The sequence below is a fragment of the Dermacentor silvarum genome, chromosome 6 (assembly GCF_013339745.2).
Source record: "Dermacentor silvarum isolate Dsil-2018 chromosome 6, BIME_Dsil_1.4, whole genome shotgun sequence".
In the NCBI taxonomy this organism is placed as follows: Eukaryota; Metazoa; Arthropoda; class Arachnida; order Ixodida; family Ixodidae; genus Dermacentor; species Dermacentor silvarum.
The window spans coordinates 164,527,766-164,533,805 of record NC_051159.1 but is presented as its reverse complement, the minus strand read 5'-3'; positions in this window follow the sequence as shown (position 1 = coordinate 164,533,805).

The window sequence follows — 6,040 nt, the reverse complement described above, 5'->3', positions numbered from 1 at the left end:
TCCGGAAAACGAAAAAAAAACATTTTTTGTGGACTGCGCAAGCTTCTATAAATTTGCAGTGCTTGCAGTGCCATGCGAGATTTCTAAGCTTCAAGCGAAAACTATATATAAACGGGTACAAGCGAAAATTATATAAACGGGTATAAGTATGACAAGGCGTACATTGTTGCATAAAGAAGACAGGTACCGGCCGGTGTGAAAGAATTTGTGTTGCAAAGTGAAAAGGCCTGCGAGAACAAGAAATAGGCGTGGCTTTAGCATGCCGTATATTTTATGGAATTAGCCCAACACACGCGTGTCCCATCGCCAAAGGAAACATTATTTTTCGCAGCTGCATATATTTGTTCGCTCTCATGAGACTGTTACGTGCATTTATTTGCACAAGGATACGCTTTACGACAGCGTGTGCCGGTAGATGTAAGCACAGGCAAAAAAAAATATTAGAGATGGAAATTAGAAAAGACAGCGCACTCATGAACTTGCTTTTGATAAACACTACTGAGTTAAAACATGGCTTCAATTTCGTCATACTGAAATATTCCAGGGCCACTGCATGGTCGGGACACGTGCCCGAGAATTGATTGGAAGCGCGCGTAATATTGTGCGTATGATGGAAATTGCTACTGCAAGATATTAAGGCAGCACGCGTTGGCGACTAGGATAAGAGGGAGTGAAAATAATGAGCAGAAGTACACAAGTTCTTGCGTAATCAACCTTTCGGATAAGCTAAATTACGATAACCCTCTCTGTTGCACGTTTCTTGGGCACGCCTTTTTTCTTATTTTTGTTAGTGATCGTTTTTTGTATTCATTATTATCTATGTCATGGAGATTTACGCAGTTCTTTTGATGACGATGAACACCCTATTCACAAGGCTTTTTGTCAATTTGCTCTTGACTACCCAGCAGTAAGAATGAGCGCGATCAAATTCAGGAGATACAACATTTAGCGCTTTCTATAGGCGACAAAAGATTTACAAAGGTTAAAGTTGTCTAGGCTGACTTTCCGTCTAGAGATTTGAAAAAAAAAAGCCGCAGTTTCGATCGAAAGACGGAGCATTTATTGCGATAGCAAGTTATTAGACATCCATACGCACAAAGGTTACTGGTTTTATTAGGTGAATTAAATGCTGTAAACATCAGCTTACTTAATAAATTAACAAGCGTGGTGTCACACGCGCACAGGCAAGCATAAAATCATGTGAATCCATGACACAGCGCACAAGAAGCTGTCAGCTAGCTATCTCGGGTCAGCTAATTTTCGAACCCAGCTCCGATTGCCTTCAAGACCGGATGCGCGCGATCGCGCTCAGCCGTGGCTGGAATAGAAGCGCAGACGCGCATTAGCCTGACCCCTTCCCTACACCCCCTCCTCCCTTCTATAGCGCGCGCAAATCTTCCCGCCTTGCTCCCTTGCGCGTGAGTCGACGCCGCCGCACCAAGCAACCATCTTTCTCGGCTCACCCTTACATACTTTCCTTCGCACCTTAAGAAAACGGCGCGTGGTCGCAATCTTATAGCCCTGGGACTTTATACAGAACCTCATCGCGAAGCCGATGCCACCGCTGACGACGACGACGGGAATTCGCCTGGAGTGTCCATATGATTGCTATCACACCAAAAAGAAATAGAAAAATGGGACGATACCGGCGTATGTCGCATATAGCCGAAGGAACGAAAGTGTCAGAATTACCACTAAACATGTTAAATAAACGCGAAGTCAGATATACGGTTGGTCGCTACATTGCTATAATGCTAACCACAGTGCCATCGACATTCATCGTGAGTTGAGCCCTGCCGTAATTTTATTGTGATGGCAATTATATGTCTACTCCAGGCGCATTTCTGCCGTCGCCGATGCCAGCGTCATCGTCGCCGTGAGGTTCAGTATAACGTCCAAGCGCGATAAAATCGTCGCCGCGCGCCGTATGCTGTATGTGCGAGTGAAAGCTTGCGAGGATGAGCCGGCGATCGCGGCTCAATCTCCTGCATGCAAGGGAGGGAGGCGTGGACGAAGGGCGCCGTCTTCCGCTGCGCGCAAGGCTCCGGGGAAGTAATTCACTTATTACGCCTACACGGCATTGTGTTTTACCTGTACAAAACGCTCACGCAATAATTCTGATGGTGGGCCGGTCACCGTCGTTATCGTCTTCTATATATGAGTAAGCAAGCAACGCTCGCGCAAAAATTCTCACGGTGCGCGGGTCAAGCAAGCAACGCGCACGCAATAATTTTAATGGTGCGCGGGTCACCGTCATCATCGCGTTAATTCAGGCACTCAAACCGAGAACCTTCGGTGGGAGTCGGACCCTCGAGCTTATGCGGGAGTCGAACCCACCACCTTTGTCATTAAGGCGAAGTTAATTAGGGCGCAGCTAGTTAATAAATAATTAAAGCACTCTAATTAAGCACTAAGGCATTAAAGTAAGAAGTAACAACGCATTCTAATGAGAATGTCAAGTAATTTAATGAATATCTCCTGAGCGCACAGTCTTTCGCCTTCAGCCTCTTTGGCGTACGCTAAAGTGAGTGTAACTAGCCCACCGTAGGTATGGTCGCGTCGGAGAGGGGAGAAGTGATGCGAATAACTGGCACCTGCGACCGACCGCCACTTCAAAGAGAAGGGCCAAGTGCGTTGTGGTACGTACGTTCTCCGAGTGTCACGCAGGCTTTAATCTCCTCCTTCCGATCCTAACTTAGCCAGTGTAAACTTTTCCCCTCTATTGGACATTTCATTTCGACCTACCCGGTTCTTGGCCAATCCCCCGGAGTGGGTACACGTGCCAGTATATCTCAAGGATCTACATCTACATCTGAATGAACCATTATTAAAACTACATTGTTTTGCCAAGGCGGCCTCGCTTGTTAGCTTCTTCACAATATAACAAACCAATATTCAGTGCGTTCAATCTAAGACTGCGCTTGACACAAGAGCTGTAACTAATAATTGTGTTAACCTATACCAGTTGCTAGGAACACATGTCAGCGGAGGCTATTGGAATTTACCGGTGCTCTCATCTGGAACACGATACCCAATGATGTTAAATTAAGGCGCAGTTTCTCTACGTCTACGAAGAAAACGCTATCTCAAAATGAAAACTCACTTTAAAGGTTTCCTTCATATCGAGTTGATTCGAGTAAAGGAAGCAAGTTTTCAATGTTGCTTTGCTAATACTGTCTATTTGTCGTATGATACCTGTTGAGCTGACATGGGCACTGCATGTCACGTCTCTATAAGTTCGTTTCAGTATTTGTCCCTATATTAGCCATTATGGCTATAGGGCCAAGCAAGCTTTGTGTAACTTGTAGTACATTTCTTTGTGTCCCTAAAATTAACCAATCACTCATTCATCAATCAATCAATCAATCAATCAATCAATCAATCAATCAAACAACGAAAAAAACTACCCATTACCACAGGAGCAGATTTCAATACCCGCAAGTGGCGGTAGTGCCCAAAGCGGTGTTTTTATTTGCTAACGGTAAGCCTCCGGATGGTCACGTGACCTTTCGACGGTGGTATAATGGAGAGGACGGACTGACAGAAGCTCCAGTTTCGAGCTTGTATAACTGCTGTTGCAATGAAAAAGAAGTAACTTATCATGAGATCACGCCATAAACAAAATATGGCGGGAACTTGCCCCACAGCTCGGTCTGAAATATTCTCAAAAATAATTTGCAAAATTATATTTGCGCTTGCGTAATTGGAAAGGCTTATTCATTGTAGCCATCCAATTACCTAGAGCGTATCCAAGAAAGAAATGTTAGAAAAACATTGTAGGCAAAATATAGCTTTCGTTATGAAGAATGGCATACCTCGGCAACAAAGTTACATAAGAAGGTTAGCGCACCCCGGAGCGCTCCTGATCGACAATAGGGTCCCTTCATTTACGGCTTATGTCTGGGCGAATTGCTTTTAATCTTACATGAAAGGGAGGCTGGCCGCCCGTATGGATCTTGTTTAAACGTTTGAAGACTATATTTTTTAGGTTTCGGCCTGCAGTTCATCACGTTTACCTTCCGATAAATTCGGTTGGTAATGGTCCTTTGCTCCTGTTCCTTTCCAAATGTGATCCACCAAGTTACCACTCTGTTAAAACTTTATGTACTCAAGCGGAATACGCAGAAACAATTATATAATGCATTACATAATGTTGCTTGCTGCAACTGTCTTGACGCAGTATTACAACTCTGTGTGAATGTGTTTTTTCATTGAAATAGCCAGCCTCGCTGTATAGTCATCCCCGTTCGAGAGGGTCGAGCTTGCAAATAATATTGGCACCCAGGCACCCAAAACCAATGTATATGATACTTACCTTTAAATGCACCCTTACCGTTGCTGCTATTTGATTTAAAAGACATAACCCCTCATAACTGAATAAATAAATTATTGGCTTTTACGTGCTAAAACTGCTATGTGATTATGACCTATGCGTAGTGTGGGTCACCGGGTTAATTTTGACCGCCTGGGGTTCTTTAACATGCACCTAAACCTAATTACACAAGCGATCTCGCATTTCGTCCCTATCGAAATGCGGCCGCCGTTACCGGGATGCGTATATTGGAAATATAGAAGGCACAGCCCCTTGTCAACCACGGTTGAACGCGATTGGCTGAAACGCGGCCGGCGACGCTCTGATGTCACGCCGTGAGGATTATTGCCTGTGCGTGTCGCCCACGATAGGTTAGGTTAGGTTAGACTAGGTTAGGTAGGGTTAGCGTAAAAGGCATTAGGTGGCGCGGCGCACTTTCACAGTGGTTGCGAAGGACGTCGAACATCGCCTGCTGCGTTTCAGCCAATCGCGTTCAATCGCGGTTGCTAAGGCGCTGTGCTTTCTAGATGTTTAATATATGCCGCCGGGATCCGTAAGTAATTAACTAAATAAATTAGTGATTGCATGGGTAGAATAGATATGTCCTAGGGCTGCGCTCATTCAGAACATCGGAGGCAGTACTCGTCTGAGGGTTCGCACTTGTCTTTCTGTGCCAGCTGCATTTGACGCCTACAGGCTTGCAGTGTACACATAAATATAAGCAGTCGTTAGATCGAAAACTCTTTCGGGCTAATTTTCTGCCGAGAGTCATGGCACCTGATTCCAAAGGGATTCGCGAAATGGAGGCTTCATGAAAGCTTCTTTCGGGAGTGGCGTAATGAACCAACCATTTATTTCATGTGGCGTCAGAGCGGCAGCGCGGGGTCGAATTATGGGCTATTTGGGCGTAAAACTGCACCTGCGGCCCAGTTAAACGAGAAATAAAGCCTACGTGGTAACTGGAAACGGGATTTTCATTAGGACAAAACGTTTGTCGCCGGAAAATTCTGGGCAATAATTTGTGCCATAAGAATGGCAAGAAATAATATTCCGGTCGGCTTTCTGGCGTTCATAAGGCAATTTACGAATGCAAAAGGCCGTAGTAAATGTTTGCCACATTCGGGTACAGCTATTAAGAGCAGATGAAAAAGATAATTACTTGGAGCTAAGGAAATGTCAAAGCACACATAGTGCTGTAATTCGGTAACAGTAAGAAATTAGAAAGAAAGCTGAGAACTGGAAAAGAAGAAGGCAAAATTATTTATCTTTTAAAGGATTTCCATAGCCAAAAACGTTGCGCTGATAAAGAAAAATCTTCGATGAATTTTCTATCCTTCTAAAGCTTCTAACGTATATACACTTGGAGGTCTAAGTAAGCAGCCAGTGCAGCAACAACGCTTCTTAAAACTTTATTAATGGCTGAAAAGTATTGTTTGGTATTTATTCTTTTGAAGAGAGCAACATCTGGACTCCACAGTCGATGTGAATTAATTTATTATGTTTTGTTGCAATTTAAAATGCGCGTAATACTAACAGATTTCAATTATCATATACATATGCAGTGTTAAATTAACATAAAAGAAGCAAAAGAAAGGTACGAATGAAGGAACAACCCAAACATTTACTAGCAAAATATACGGCGTGCCCGCAGTGTGCTTGATGGGGAGGTAAAGTCTTTATGTTTACATTACCGTGATGCAAAGATCTAGCACTTCTATGTTTTTAAAG